Source organism: Pristiophorus japonicus, chromosome 5, assembly GCF_044704955.1.
Source record: "Pristiophorus japonicus isolate sPriJap1 chromosome 5, sPriJap1.hap1, whole genome shotgun sequence".
Classification (NCBI taxonomy): domain Eukaryota; kingdom Metazoa; phylum Chordata; class Chondrichthyes; family Pristiophoridae; genus Pristiophorus; species Pristiophorus japonicus.
The window spans coordinates 263,673,350-263,689,050 of NC_091981.1; the positions used below are offsets into that span (position 1 = coordinate 263,673,350).

General features: G+C 47.3%; 3 non-coding genes across 3 annotated transcripts; all 3 read left to right on the forward strand.

Moving 5' to 3' along the window:
- The first annotated feature begins 2,031 nt into the window (after positions 1-2,031).
- Positions 2,032-2,104, forward strand: trnak-uuu (transfer RNA lysine (anticodon UUU)). Its single transcript has one exon. It is a non-coding gene; the product is annotated as a tRNA-Lys (tRNA).
- Positions 2,105-4,150: 2,046 nt separating this feature from the next.
- trnak-uuu (transfer RNA lysine (anticodon UUU)) lies at positions 4,151-4,223 on the forward strand. Its single transcript has one exon. It is a non-coding gene; the product is annotated as a tRNA-Lys (tRNA).
- Positions 4,224-9,680: 5,457 nt separating this feature from the next.
- trnak-uuu (transfer RNA lysine (anticodon UUU)) lies at positions 9,681-9,754 on the forward strand. Its single transcript has one exon. It is a non-coding gene; the product is annotated as a tRNA-Lys (tRNA).
- Positions 9,755-15,701: the final 5,947 nt, after the last annotated feature.

The window sequence follows — 15,701 nt, forward strand, 5'->3', positions numbered from 1 at the left end:
ATCTCAACTCCACTTTCATGCAGTACCATAAAACACTCGGGGTCGAAATTCGGTACCACCGTTTGTGAGGAGGAGATTTTACCGCCGAGCGTTAGGTGCAGGATGACATCACCACACTGGTGGCGTTAACCGGCGCAGCGTTAGCTATTGGCACCTCTGCCAAAGAACCAACTGAATTTCTGCGCAGGTGTGGACGCCGCTTACCATCGAAGGTCGGCATTTGCCGTACGTTAGCCGCCTCCCGCTCGCAGTAACAGGTGGTGGTAGAAACTGAATTTCGACCCCGAGCATTTCATAATTATCATAGGAATAGAAGTCAACCATTTACCGCCCTCGAGCCTGTTCCACCATTTATTCAGATCATGGCTGATCTGTGACCCAACTCTGTTTATAGAAACATAGAAACATAGAAAGTAGGTGCAGGCGTAGGCCTTTCAGCCCTTCGAGCCTGCACCACCATTCAATATGATCATGGCTGATCATGTAACTTCAGTACCCCATTCCTGCTTTTTCTCCATATCTCTTGATCCCTTTTGCCGTAAGGGCCACATCTAACTCCCTTTTGAATATATCTAACAAATTGGCCTCAACAACTTTCTGTGGTAGAGAATTCCACAGGTTCACAATTCTCTGAGTAAAGAAGTTTCTCCACATCTCGGTCCTAAATGGCTAACCCCTTATCCTTCACATTCGGAAAAACATTTTTAAGCAGCGAGTGGTTAGGATCTGGAATTCACTGAGGAAGGGATGTTGGAGGCAGATTCAACTGTGACCTTCAAAATTGAATTAGATAAGTACCTGAAGGAAAACAAATTGCAGGGCTACAGGGAAAGGGCGGGGGAGTGGGTCTAGCTGAAGTGTTCTTGCAGAGAGCCGGCACGGGCTCGACAGGCCGTATGGTCTCCTGCTGTGCTGTAACCATTCTATGATTCTATATAAACATAGGAGATGGGGGAAAACTGCTGTTTGACTGGGCGGGGTGCTTGGAGGCTGGAGGTCCTGTGCCAACACCTCTGGGTACATGTCCCATCAGAGTTGGCAACCTTAGTCCTGGATCACAAGTAGTGGTCACAACTGGGAACTCACCTGCTGAAACAGGCCTCTTAAAGGGAACAGCTTCATCATCCCTCTCATGCATTTTGCTTCAAACATTAATCGGTTTTACAAGGTAGGCTCCAGTGGTTGCTTTTTTTTGTTTTTTCGGCCGGCGTCGTTACTGTTGATTTTGACAATGTGTCTCACAAAGGGGTAAGGATTGGTGTTCCTTCGAGGCTGCCAGTCACACTACATTATTAAAATGAGGAAGAGGAATTAGTAAGCGAGCAACAAATGCAGGTACAATAACACTGAGCATTTTTACTGCACCAGTATTACCCCAGGGACAACTCTCCCCTGGGTAAGAGGAGTCCGCTTCACAAGGTAGGTTGCCATTTTGAGCATCCATTTGAAATTCTCATTCTGAATTTTGAGAGCTGGCCCACAAGTAATAGTCACACGTGGAGTACTGTCTAATGATTCTCACCCACCCACAGACTTAAACATCCACACATCTCATGCACACACGCACACCATCATCATCGTCATCATCATTGGCAGTGTCTTGAAATCGAGGAAGAATTGCTTCCACTTGAAAAGTGAGTTCTCAGGTGAATGTACAGTCCAATACGGGAATGACAGTCTCTGTCACAGGTGGGACAGACAGTCGTTGAAGGAAAGGGTGGGTGGGGAGTCTGGTTTGCCGCACGCTCCTTCCTCTGTCTGCGCTTGTTTTCTGGATGCTCTAGGTGACGAGACTCGGGGTGCTCAGCGCCCTCCTGGAGGCTCTTCCTCCACTTCGGGCGATCTTTGACCAGAATAGTTAGTATCAGTAATGGTGACCATATAATTAATGTATTGTCATAAAAGTCAATTATGTCAGCGTGACTTCCGAGTGTAACATAGCCAAGTTCCTCGTTAGTACAGTGATCAATATTCCTGCCTATCATACAGGAGACTGGGATTTAATTCTGCGATGGGCAAAGTTTGAGCAGAGCCCGGATAGCTCAGTCGGTAGAGCATCAGACTTTTAATCTGAGGGCCCAGGGTTCAAGTCCCTGTTTGGGCGTTGCTTTTAAATCGTGAATCTCAACTCCACTTTCATGCAGTACCATAAAACACTCGGGGTCGAAATTCGGTACCACCGTTTGTGAGGAGGTGATTTTACCGCCGAGCGTTAGGTGCAGGATGACATCACACACTGGTGGCGTTAACCGGCGCAGCGTTAGCTATTGGCACCTCTGCGAAAGAACCAACTGAATTTCTGCGCAGGTGTGGACGCCGCTTACCGTCGAAGGTCGGCATTTGCCGTACGTTAGCCGCCTCCCGCTAGCAGTAACAGGTGGTGGTAGAAACTGAATTTCAACCCCGAGCATTTCATAATTATCATAGGAATAGAAGTCAACCATTTACCGCCCTCCAGCCTGTTCCACCATTTATTCAGATCACGGCTGATCTGTGACCCAACTCTGTTTATAGAAACATAGAAACATAGAAAGTAGGTGCAGGCGTAGGCCTTTCAGCCCTTCGAGCCTGCACCACCATTCAATATGATCATGGCTGATCATGCAACTTCAGTACCCCATTCCTGCTTTTTCTCCATATCTCTTGATCCCTTTTGCCGTAAGGGCCACATCTAACTCCCTTTTGAATATATCTACCAAACTGGCCTCAACAACTTTCTGTGGAAGAGAATTCCACAGGTTCACAATTCTCTGAGTAAAGAAGTTTCTCCACATCTCGGTCCTAAATGGCTAACCCCTTATCCTTCACATGAGGAAAAACATTTTTAAGCAGCGAGTGGTTAGGATCTGGAATTCACTGAGGAAGGGATGTTGGAGGCAGATTCAACTGTGACCTTCAAAATTGAATTAGATAAGTACCTGAAGGAAAACAAATTGCAGGGCTACGGGGAAAGGGCGGGGGAGTGGGTCTAGCTGAAGTGTTCTTGCAGAGAGCCGGCACAGGCTCGACAGGCCGTATGGTCTCCTGCTGTGCTGTAACCATTGTATGATTCTATATAAATATAGGAGATGGGGGAAAACTGCTGTTGACTGGGCGGGGTGCTTGGAGGCTGGAGGTCCTGTGCCAACACCTCTGGGTACATGTCCCATCAGAGTTGGCAACCTTAGTCCTGGATCACAAGTAGTGGTCACAACTGGGAACTCACCTGCTGAAACAGGCCTCTTAAAGGGAACAGCTTCATCATCCTTCTCATGCATTTTGCTTCAAACATAAATAGGTTTTACAAGGTAGGCTCCAGTGGTTGCTTTTTTTTGTTTTTTCGGCCGGCGTCGTTACTGTTGATTTTGACAATGTGTCTCACAAAGGGGTAAGGATTGGTGTTCCTTCGAGGCTGCCAGTCACACTCCATTATTAAAATGAGGAAGAGGAATTAGTAAGCGAGCAACAAATGCAGGTACAATAACACTGAGCATTTTTACTGCACCAGTATTACCCCAGGGACAACTCTCCCCTCAGTAAGAGGAGTCCGCTTCACAAGGTAGGTTGCCATTTTGAGCATGCATTTGAAATTCTCATTCTGAATTTTGAGAGCTGGCCCACAAGTAATAGTCACACGTGGAGTACTGTCTAATGATTCTCACCCACCCACAGACTTAAACATCCACACATCTCATGCACACACGCACACCATCATCATCATCATCATCATTGGCAGTGTCTTGAAATCGAGGAAGAATTGCTTCCACTTTAAAAGTGAGTTCTCAGGTGAATGTACAGTCCAATACGGGAATGACAGTCTCTGTCACAGGTGGAACAGACAGTCGTTGAAGGAAAGGGTGGGTGGGGAGTCTGGTTTGCCGCACGCTCCTTCCTCTGTCTGCGCTTGTTTTCTGGATGCTCTAGGTGACGAGACTCGGGGTGCTCAGCGCCCTCCTGGAGGCTCTTCCTCCACTTCGGGCGATCTTTGACCAGAATAGTTAGTATCAGTAATGGTGATCATATAATTAATGTATTGTCATAAAAGTCAATTTTGTCAGCGTGACTTCCGAGTGCAACATCGCCAAGTTCCTCGTTAGTTCAGTGATCAATATTCCTGCCTATCATACAGGAGACTGGGATTTAATTCTGCGATGGGCAAAGTTTGAGCAGAGCCCGGATAGCTCAGTCGGTAGAGCATCAGACTTTTAATCTGAGGGCCCAGGGTTCAAGTCCCTGTTCGGGTGTTGCTTTTAAATCATGAATCTCAACTCCACTTTCATGCAGTATCATAAAACACTCGGTGTCGAAATTCGGTACCACTGTTTGTGAGGAGGTGATTTTACCGCCGAGCGTTAGGTGCAGGATGACATCACCACACTGGTGGTGTTAACCGGCGCAGCGTTAGCTATTGGCACCTCTGCCAAAGAACCAACTGAATTTCTGCGCAGGTGTGGACGCCGCTTACCATCGAAGGTCGGCATTTGCCGTACGTTAGCCGCCTCCCGCTCGCAGTAACAGGTGGTGGTAGAAACTGAATTTCAACCCCGAGCATTTCATAATTATCATAGGAATAGAAGTCAACCATTTACCGCCCTCCAGCCTGTTCCACCATTTATTCAGATCATGGCTGATCTGTGACCCAACTCTGTTTATAGAAACATAGAAACATAGAAAGTAGGTGCAGGCGTAGGCCTTTCAGCCCTTCGAGCCTGCACCACCATTCAATATGATCATGGCTGATCATGTAACTTCAGTACCCCATTCCTGCTTTTTCTCCATATCTCTTGATCCCTTTTGCCGTAAGGGCCACATCTAACTCCCTTTTGAATATATCTACCAAACTGGCCTCAACAACTTTCTGTGGAAGAGAATTCCACAGGTTCACAATTCTCTGAGTAAAGAAGTTTCTCCACATCTCGGTCCTAAATGGCTAACCCCTTATCCTTCACATGAGGAAAAACATTTTTAAGCAGCGAGTGGTTAGGATCTGGAATTCACTGAGGAAGGGATGTTGGAGGCAGATTCAACTGTGACCTTCAAAATTGAATTAGATAAGTACCTGAAGGAAAACAAATTGCAGGGCTACGGGGAAAGGGCGGGGGAGTGGGTCTAGCTGAAGTGTTCTTGCAGAGAGCCGGCACAGGCTCGACAGGCCGTATGGTCTCCTGCTGTGCTGTAACCATTGTATGATTCTATATAAATATAGGAGATGGGGGAAAACTGCTGTTGACTGGGCGGGGTGCTTGGAGGCTGGAGGTCCTGTGCCAACACCTCTGGGTACATGTCCCATCAGAGTTGGCAACCTTAGTCCTGGATCACAAGTAGTGGTCACAACTGGGAACTCACCTGCTGAAACAGGCCTCTTAAAGGGAACAGCTTCATCATCCCTCTCATGCATTTTGCTTCAAACATAAATAGGTTTTACAAGGTAGGCTCCAGTGGTTGCTTTTTTTTGTTTTTTCGGCCGGCGTCGTTACTGTTGATTTTGACAATGTGTCTCACAAAGGGGTAAGGATTGGTGTTCCTTCGAGGCTGCCAGTCACACTACATTATTAAAATGAGGAAGAGGAATTAGTAAGCGAGCAACAAATGCAGGTACAATAACACTGAGCATTTTTACTGCACCAGTATTACCCCAGGGACAACTCTCCCCTGGGTAAGAGGAGTCCGCTTCACAAGGTAGGTTGCCATTTTGAGCATCCATTTGAAATTCTCATTCTGAATTTTGAGAGCTGGCCCACAAGTAATAGTCACACGTGGAGTACTGTCTAATGATTCTCACCCACCCACAGACTGAAACATCCACACATCTCATGCACACACGCACACCATCATCATCATCATCATCATTGGCAGTGTCTTGAAATCGAGGAAGAATTGCTTCCACTTTAAAAGTGAGTTCTCAGGTGAATGTACAGTCCAATACGGGAATTACAGTCTCTGTCACAGGTGGGACAGACAGTCGTTGAAGGAAAGGGTGGGTGGGGAGTCTGGTTTGCCGCACGCTCCTTCCTCTGTCTGCGCTTGTTTTCTGGATGCTCTCGGTGACGAGACTCGGGGTGCTCAGCGCCCTCCTGGAGGCTCTTCCTCCACTTCGGGCGATCTTTGACCAGAATAGTTAGTATCAGTAATGGTGACCATATAATTAATGTATTGTCATAAAAGTCAATTTTGTCAGCGTGACTTCCGAGTGTAACATAGCCAAGTTTGCTGACCAGACAAAGATGGGAAAAAAATCAAAGTGTGAGGAGGACACTAAAACTCTGCAGGAGGTCATTGACAGGTTAAGTGAGTGGGCAAAAATTTGTCAGATGGAGTATAATGTTGGAAAGTGTGAGATCATGCACCTTGGCAGAAAAAAATCAAAGAGCAAGTTATTATTTAAATGCAGAAAAATTGCAAAGTGCTGCAGTACAGCGGGACTTAGGGGTAATTGTGCATGAAACGCAGAAGTTTAGTATGCAGATACAGCAAGTGATCAGGAAGGCCAATGGTATATTGACCTTTATTGTAAAGGTGATGCAGTATCAAAGCAGGGAAGTCTTTCGACAGCTATACAATGTATTAGTGAGGGCACACCTGGAATATTGCGTGCAGTTTTGGTTTCATACGAACATAAGAACATAAGAATTAAGCACAGGAGTAGGCCATCCAGTCCCTCGAGCATGCTCCGCCATTCAACAAGATCATGGCTGATCTGGCCGTGGACTCAGCTCCACTTACCCCCCCGCTCCCCATAACCCTTAATTCCCTTATTGGTTAAAAATCTGTCTATCTGTGGTTTGAATACATTCAATGAGCTAGCCTCAACTGCTTCCTTGGGCAGAGAATTCCACAGATTCACAACCCTCTGGGAGAAGAAATTCCTTCTCAACTCGGTTTTAAATTGGCTCCCCCGTATTTTGAGGCTGTGCCCCCTCGTTCTAGTCCCCCCGACCAGTGGAAACAACCTCTCTGCCTCTATCTTGTCTATCCCTTCCATTATTTTAAATGTTTCTCTAAGATCCCCCCTCATCCTTCTGAACTCCAACGAGTAAAGACCCAGTCTACTCAATCTGTCATCATAAGGTAACCCTCTCATCTCCGGAATCAGCCTAGTGAATCGTCTCTATACCCCTTCCAAAGCTAGTATATTCTTCCTTAAGTAAGGTGACCAAAACTGCACGCAGTACTCCAGGTGCGGCCTCACCAATACCCTATACAGTTGCAGCAGGACCTCCCTGCTTTTGTACTCCATCCTTCTCGCAATGAAGGCCAACATTCCATTCGCCTTCCTAATTACCTGCTGCACCTGCAAACTAACTTTTTGGGATTCATGCACAGGGACCCCCAGGTCCCTTTGCACTGCAGCATGTTGTAATTTCTCTCCATTCAAATAATATTCCCTTTTACTGTGTTTTTTTCCATGGTGGATGACCTCACATTTTCCGACATTGTATTACATCTGCCAAATCTTAGCCCATTCGCTTAACCTATCTAAATCTCTTTGCAGCCTCCCTGTGTCCTCTATATAACCCGCTTTCCCACTAATCTTTGTGTCATCTGCAAATTTTGTTGCACTGCACTCTGTCCCCTCTTCCAGGTCATCGATGTATATTGTGAACAGTTGTGGTCCCAGCACCGATCCCTGTGGCACACCACTAACCACCGATTTCCAACCCGAAAAGGACCCATTTATCCCGACTCTCTGCTTTCTGTTAGCCAGCCAGTTCCCAATCCATGCTAATACATTTCCTCTGACTCCGCGTATCTTTATCTTCTGCAGTAACCTTTTGTGTGGCACCTTATCGAATGCCTTTTCGAAATCGAAATGCACCACATCCATCGGTACACCTCTATCCACCATGCTCGTTATATCCTCAAAGAATTCCAGTAAATTAGTTAAACATGATTTCCCCTTCATGAATCCATGCTGCGTCTGCTTGATTGCACTATTCCTATCTTGATGTCTCGCTATTTCTTCCTTAATGATAGCTTCAAGCATTTTCCTCACTATAGATGTTAAACTAACCGGCCTATAGTTACCTGCCTTTGGTCTGCCCCTTTTTTAAACAGAGGCGTTACATTAGCTGCTTTCCAATCCGCTGGTACCTCCCCAGAGTCCAGAGAATTTTGGTAGATTATAACGAATGCATCTGCTATAACTTCCGCCATCTTTTTTAATACCCTGGGATGCATTTCATCAGGACTAGGGGACTTGTCTACCTTGTGTCCCATTAGCCTGTCCAGCACTACCCCACTTGTGATAATGATTGTCTCAAGGTCCTCCCTTCCCACATTCCTGTGACCAGCAATTTATGACATGGTTTTTGTGTCTTCCACTGTGAAGACCGAAGCAAAATAATTGTTTAAGGTCTCAGCCATTTCCACATTTCCTATTATTAAATCCCCCTTCTCATCTTCGAAGGGACCAACATTTATTTTAGTCACTCTTTTCCGTTTTATATCTCGGTAAAAGCTTTTACTATCTGTTTTTATGTTTTGCGCAAGTTTACTTTCGTAATCTATCTTCCCTTTCTTTATTGCTTTCTTAATCATTCTTTGCTGTCGTTTAAAATTTTCCCAATCTTCTAGTTTCCCACTAACCTTGGCCACCTTCTCCGCATTGGTTTTAATTTGATACTTTCCTTTATTTCCTTGGTTATCCACGACTGGTTATCCCTTCTCTTTTCACTGGAATATATTTTTGTTGAGCACTATGAAAGAGCTCCTTAAAAGTCCTCCATTGTTCCTCAATTGTGCCACCTGTGTTCCCAGTCTACTTTGGCCAACTCTGCCCTCATCCCACTGTAGTCCCCTTTGTTTGAGCATAATACGCTCGTTTGAGACACTACTTCCTCACCCTCAATCTTATTACAAATTTAACCATACTGTGATCACTCATTCTGAGAGGATCTTTTACGAGGAGATCGTTTATTATTCCTGTCTCATTACACAGGACCAGATCTAAGATAGCTTGATCCCTTGTAGGTTCTGTAACATACTGTTCCAAGAAACAATCCCGTATGCATTCTATGAATTCCTCCTCAAGGCTACCCCGTGCGATTTGGTTTGATCAATCGATGTGTAGGTTAAAATTTAAGGAAGGATATACTTGCTTTGGAGGTAGATCAGAGAAGATTCACTTGGTTGATTCCGGAGATGACGGGGTTGACTTATGAGGAAAGGTTTATAGATTGGGACTCTACTCATTGGAATTCAGAAGAATGAGAGGTGATCTTATCGAACCGTATACGATTATGTGGGGGCTTAATAAGGTGGATGCAGACAGGATGTTTCCACTGATACGGGAGACTACAACTAGAGGGCATAATCTTAGAATAAGGGGTCACCCATTTAAAACAGAGGCAAAGGAGTAATTTCTTCTTTCAGAGAGTTGTAAATCTGTGAAATATGCTGTTTCAGCGAGCTGTGGAAGCAGGGACATTGAATAAATTTAAGACCGTGACAGACAGCTTCTCGACCGCTAAGGGATTAAGAGGTTATGGGGAGAGGGCAGGGAAGTGCACCTGAGTCCATGATCGAATCAGCCATGATGGTATTAAATGGCAGAGCAGGCTCCGAGGGGCTGTATGGCCTACTCCTGCTACTATTTCTTATGTTCTTATGTTCTTATGTTCCTCGTTAGTACAGTGATCAATATTCCTGCCCATCAGGCAGGAGATGGGAATTTAATTCTGCGATGGGCAAAGCTTGAGCAAAGCTGGGATAGCTCAGTCGGTAGAGCATCAGACTTTTAATCTGAGGGCCCAGGGTTCAAGTTCATGTTTGGCTGTTGCTTTTAAATCGTGATTCTCTGCTCAACTTTCATGCAGTACCATAAAACACTCGGGGTCGAAATTCGGTAACACCGTTTGTGAGGCGGAGATTTTACCGCCGAGCGTTAGGTGCAGGATGACATCACCACACTGGTGGCGTTAACCGGCGCAGCGTTAACTCTTGGCACCTCTGCCAAAGAACCAACTGAATTTCTGCGCAGGTGTGGACGCCGCTTACCATCGAAGGTCGGCATTTGCCGTACGTTAGCCGCCTCCCGCTCGCAGTAACAGGTGGTGGTAGAAACTGAATTTCAACCCCGAGCATTTCATCATTATCATAGGAATAGAAGTCAACCATTTACCGCCCTCGAGCCTGTTCCACCATTTATTCAGATCATGGCTGATCTGTGACCCAACTCTGTTTATAGAGACATAGAAACATAGAAAGTAGGTGCAGGTGTAGGCCTTTCAGCCCTTCGAGCCTGCACCACCATTCAATATGATCATGGCTGATCATGTAACTTCAGTACCCCATTCCTGCTTTTTCTCCATATCTCTTGATCCCTTTTGCGTAAGGGCCACATCTAACTCCCTTTTGAATATATCTAACAAACTGGCCTCAACAACTTTCTGTGGTAGAGAATTCCACAGGTTCACAATTCTCTGAGTAAAGAAGTTTCTCCACATCTCGGTACTAAATGGGTAACCCCTTATCCTTCACATGAGGAAAAGCATTTTTCATCAACGAGTGGTTAGGATCTGGAATTCACTGAGGAAGGGGTGTTGGAGGCAGATTCAAGTGTGACCTTCAAAATTCAATTGGATAAGTACCTGAAGGAAAAAAAATTGCAGGGCTACGGGGAAAGGGCGGGGAAGTGGGACTAGCTGAAGTGCTCTTGCAGAGAGCCGGCACGGGCTCGATGGGCTGTATGGACTCCTACTGTGCTGTAACCATTCTATGACGCTGTATTGTAAAGTCCTGTCCCCACAGTCCAGATTCACACGAGGCACATACTGCAGTCAAGGTCACTCAGGAACTGCACCTTTATTACACTGCTCTCGAATGCCACAATTGCCTGAGACCTGTCCTTATATACCTGTCTGGGACAGGTATCCATAGAAACATAGAAACATAGAAAATAGGTGCAGGGGTAGGCCATTCGGCCCTTCAAGCCTGCACCGCCATTCAATGAGTTCATGGCTGAACATGCAACTTCAGTCCCCCATTCCTGCTTTCTCGCCATACCCCTTGATCCCCGTAGTAGTAAGGACATCTAACTCCTTTTTGAATATATTTAATTTTTGGTTGGCCTCAACAACTTCCTGTGATAGAGAATTCCACAGGTTCACCACTCTCTGGGTGAAGAAGTTTCTCCTTGTCTCCAGTGTCTCATGCAAGTGCACCCGTGGTGGTAAGTTAAGCTTGTGGTTACAGGTCATCTCTGGTTACAGGCATGTATCGCATGATAAGATACAGTTATGTACATTAGTGTGAGATACATGACATCACCCTCCCCCAAAGTCTTTTTGTCTTTATAGGTTCAGTCTCTCAGGTGGTCTACGCTCTCGAGTGGAGCGTCTTAGTTGTGGTTCAGTTGTTTGCCTTGGTGCCTGTTGTTCTTTCGGGTTGATTGCTGGTATCTCGCCTGGGCTGTCTGTTTCATTCAGTGTGATTGTTGGTGTCTCACCTGGGCTGTCTGTTGGGATTGCCCTTTCCTCAGGTTGTTCCCTCTGTCTGTCCACCAGGTGTGGTTTGAGTTCCACATTGTAGTCTGCCTCTGGTTCAGCAGTGTTGTTGGTAAATCTATTTTTGACTTGGTCTACATGCCTCCGGCAGTTTTTGCCATTGTCCATTTGTACCACCAGTGGCCTGTTTCCTTCCTTGTCTGTTACTGTCCCTGCAAGCCATTTGGGATCTCTGCCAAACACTTTGTCCCCTATCTCATTCCACCTCCCCCTCGAATTTCGGTCATGGTACTCGGTTAGCTTACGGTACTTTGTCTCAACGATTTCATGCATGTCTGGGAGGATTAATGAGAGCCTTGTCTTTAAGGTCCGTTTCATTAATAGTTGCGCGGGGGGAACTCCAGTCAATGAATACGGACGAGGTCTGTATGCCAGCAGCAGTCACGACAGGCGGCCCTGCAGTGTGGGACCTGGGATTTTGAGCATGCCTTGTTCAATGATCTGCACTGCTCGCTCCGCCTGGCCGTTGGAGGCCGGCTTGAACGGTGCCGTCCTAACGTGATTTATGCCGTGGTCACTTGTAAAATCTTGGAATTCTGCGCTGGTGAAGCACGGACCATTATCACTGAGCAATATGTCAGGAATGCCGTGCGTTGCGAACATGGTTCCAAGGCTCTCCACAGTGGTGGAGCTGGTGCTCGAGTTTAAAATGATGCATTCGACCCACTTAGAAAATGCATCTACAACTACGAGGAACATTTTGCCCATGAATGGGCCCGCATAGTCTACGTGCACCCGCGACCACGGTTTGGTGGGCCAGGGCCAGGGGCTCAGGGGGGCCTCCCTGGGGGCATTACTGAGTTGGGCACAAATGGTGCACCGTCGGACGCAGAGCTCCAAGTCCGCGTCAATGCCAGGCCACCAGATGTGGGATCTGGCTATGGCCTTCATGAGAATGATCCCCGGGTGCTCGCGGTGGAGCTCCCGGACAAATGCCTCTCTGCCTCGCAGAGGCATAACTACTCAGCTGCCCCACATCAGGCAGTCTGCTTGAAGTGACAGCTCATGCATGCACCTATGGAAAGGTTTGATCTCCTCGGGGCAGGCATCGCGAGCCTCTGCCCAGTCACCGGTTAGGACTCATCTTTTTACGAGGGATAACGTGGGATCGCTGGTCGTCCAGGCTCTGATTTGGCGAGCCGTCATGGGCGAACCTGTGGCATTGATTGCCATGACTATCACACAGTCCTGGTCGTCAGACCCTTCCGTGATCGCCAGGGGTAGCCTGCTAAGCGCGTTGGCACAGTTGTCTATGCCTGGCCTGTGCCTTATGGTGTAATCGTAAAACGCCAGCATGAGTGCCCACTGTTGAATGCGCACCGAGGCGTTGCCGTTTATTGCCTTGCTTTCAGATAGTAGGGACGTGAGGGGTTTGTGGTCGGTTTCTAATGCGAACTTGGCCCAGAAAAGGTATTGGTGCATCTTTTTGACACCGTAAACGCACGCGAGCGCCTCCTTCTCCACCATTCCGTACACGCGCACCGCCCACGAAAGTGACCTGGAGGCATAAGCAATGGGTTGTAATTTACCCGCACTATTGACATGTTGTAAAACGTACCCGACCCCGTACGCTGATGCATCACATGTAAGAACTAGCTTTTTACCTGGATCCAAGAAAGCCAAAACACTGTTGGAACACAGAAGGTTGCCTGCCTTATTGAAGGCGCGTTCCTGGGCATCTCCCCAAAAGCAATCCCACCCCTTCCTGAGTAGCACGTGGAGAGGCTCCAGCAGCGTGCTTAAGTTCTGCATAAAGATCCAAAAGTAATTGAGTAGCCCGAGAAAGGCGTGCAGTTCCGAGACATTCCGGGGCCTGGGTGCCAGGCGAATTGCTTCGGTTTTGGACTCTGTTGGGCGGATTCCATCAGCGGCAATCCTTCTGCCCAAAAATTCAACCTCGGGCGCGAGAAACAGGCACTTGGATTTCTTAACTCTTCGGCCTACCCGATCCAAGCGCTTTAGTACTTCCTCCAAATTGCGGAGATGGGAGTCGGTGTCCCTGTCCGTGATAAGTATGTCGTCTTGAAATACAACCGTCCCCGGGATGGAGTTGAGCAGACTCTCCATGTTGCGCTGGAATATGGCAGCTGCCGACCTGATGTCGAATGGGCATCGATTGTACATGAAAAGGCCTCGATGTGTGTTGATGGTGGTGAGTAGCTTGGACTCGATGGTCAATTCTTGCGTCATATACGCAGATGTGAGATCTAGTTTTGAGAAAAGTTTTCTTCCAGCCAATGTGGCAAATAAGTCCTCTGCTCTGGGCAGCGGGTATTGGTCCTGTAGGGAGACTCTGTTTATGGTAGATTTGTAGTCCCCACAGATTCGTACAGATCCATCAGGCTTCATGACTGTGATGATTGGACTTGCCCAGTCGCTAAATTCCACGGGTGAGATAATGCCTTCCCGCAGAAGCCTGTCCAGTTCATGTTCAATCTTTTCCCTCATCACATTGGGCACAGCTCTAGCCTTGTGATGGACCAGTCGAACATCCTGTATGATGTAGATTTTGACTTTAGCCCCTTTGAAGGTGCCCACACCTGGCTGAAAAAGATGTTCAAATCGACTTAGAGCTGTTGAGCAGGAGGTCCGTTTCTCTGATGACATGGCGTGAATATCATCCCATTTCCAGTTTAGTTTTGCCAGCCAGCTTCTCCCCAGCAGTGCTGGGAGATCTCCGGTCACAATCTATAGGGGAAGTCGGTTCACTGTCCCTTTGTGTGTGTCTGAGAGCATGGCGCTGCCAAGGTCTGGGACGATTTCTTTGGTATAGGTCCTTAGTTTGGTGTCGACCCTTTTGAGTTTGGGTCTGTCTCTTTTGTGCGGCCACAGCTGTTCAAATTGTTGAGCGCTCATGAGAGATTGACTCGCTTCCGCATCCAGCTCCATGTTGACGGGTATACTGTTGAGTAGGACCCTCATCATTATTGGAGGCATCTTATTGTCGGAGCAGTGGCCATTGATTGTGTTGACCCGCTGTACATCGGTGTCCCGGGTACTGTCCCCACTGTCTTCTGGTCCGCTTTCCGACCCTTCCGATTCGTATACCAGCCAAGCTGCAGTTTTTCTGCACGTGCGGGCCAGATGCACTGTATAGTCGCAGTTTCTGCAAACAGCATGCTGAAACCAACATGCCCTTGATGAGTGCCTTCCCCCACATCTCCAGCACAGACCACTTCCATTGTTTCCAAAGAATGAGCTGCGTCTGGCTGATCTCTCTTGAGCTTCTCTCAGTTTGGAGTTGATTGCTCGCATTGTGGGTTGATGAGGTGTGAACGGCCATTCATGTAGCCCTTGATGCCTTCTGGCACCACTGCCTGCTGTTGAGGGCCTGCTCTCCTGCCTTTGTCTGTGTGTGGGGGTAACAGCTTCTTTCACACTGTGAACCCCTTGTTCTGATGTTTCGTTAGTTGTCGTAACCGCACTGTAGATCAACCTCGTTTCTTCTTCTCCTGCCAAGAATGTCTGTGCAACCAGTGCTGCTGCCTCTAGCTCTTGGTTTCTATGAGCTTCCGGAATATGCCTGCGTGGCCTATTCCTTCAATAAAAAAGTCTCTCAGTACTTCTCTCCTTAGTTCATCGGAGAACTCACATAAGCTAGCCAACCCCCGAAGTTCCGCCACGAAGTCTGGTATGCTCTGGCCCACACAGCGTCTGTGGTTGTAGAACCTGTGTCTGGCCATATGTAGGCTGCTCACTGGCTTCAGGTGGTCTCTTACCAGTGTGCTCAACTCTTCAAATGACTGACTTGCTGGTTTCTCTGGTGCCAGCAGGTCCTTCATTAAAGCGTATGTTTTCGAGCCACAGCTGGTCAAGAGATGGGCTCTTCTCTTGTCTGCCTTGTCGTCGCCTAACCAGTCTTTGGTTACAAAGCTTTGCTGGAGCCTTTCTATAAAGTCCTCCCAATTATTTCCAGCATTGTATTTTTCATCTGAGCCGTTGTTCGCCATTCTGTGGATTCTGTTATCCCGTAACTCATCGCCACTGTAAAGTCCTGTCCCCGCAGTACAGATTCACACGAGGCACATACTGAAGTCAAGCTCACTCAGGGCCTGCACCTTTATTACACAGCTCTCGAATGCCACACTTGCCTGAGACCGATCGTTATATACCTGTCTGGGACAGGTATCCAGTGTCTCCTGCAAGTGCAGCCCTGGTGGTCAGGTAAGCTTGTGATTACAGGTCATCTCTGGTTACAGTTACCATTGCATGGTAAAA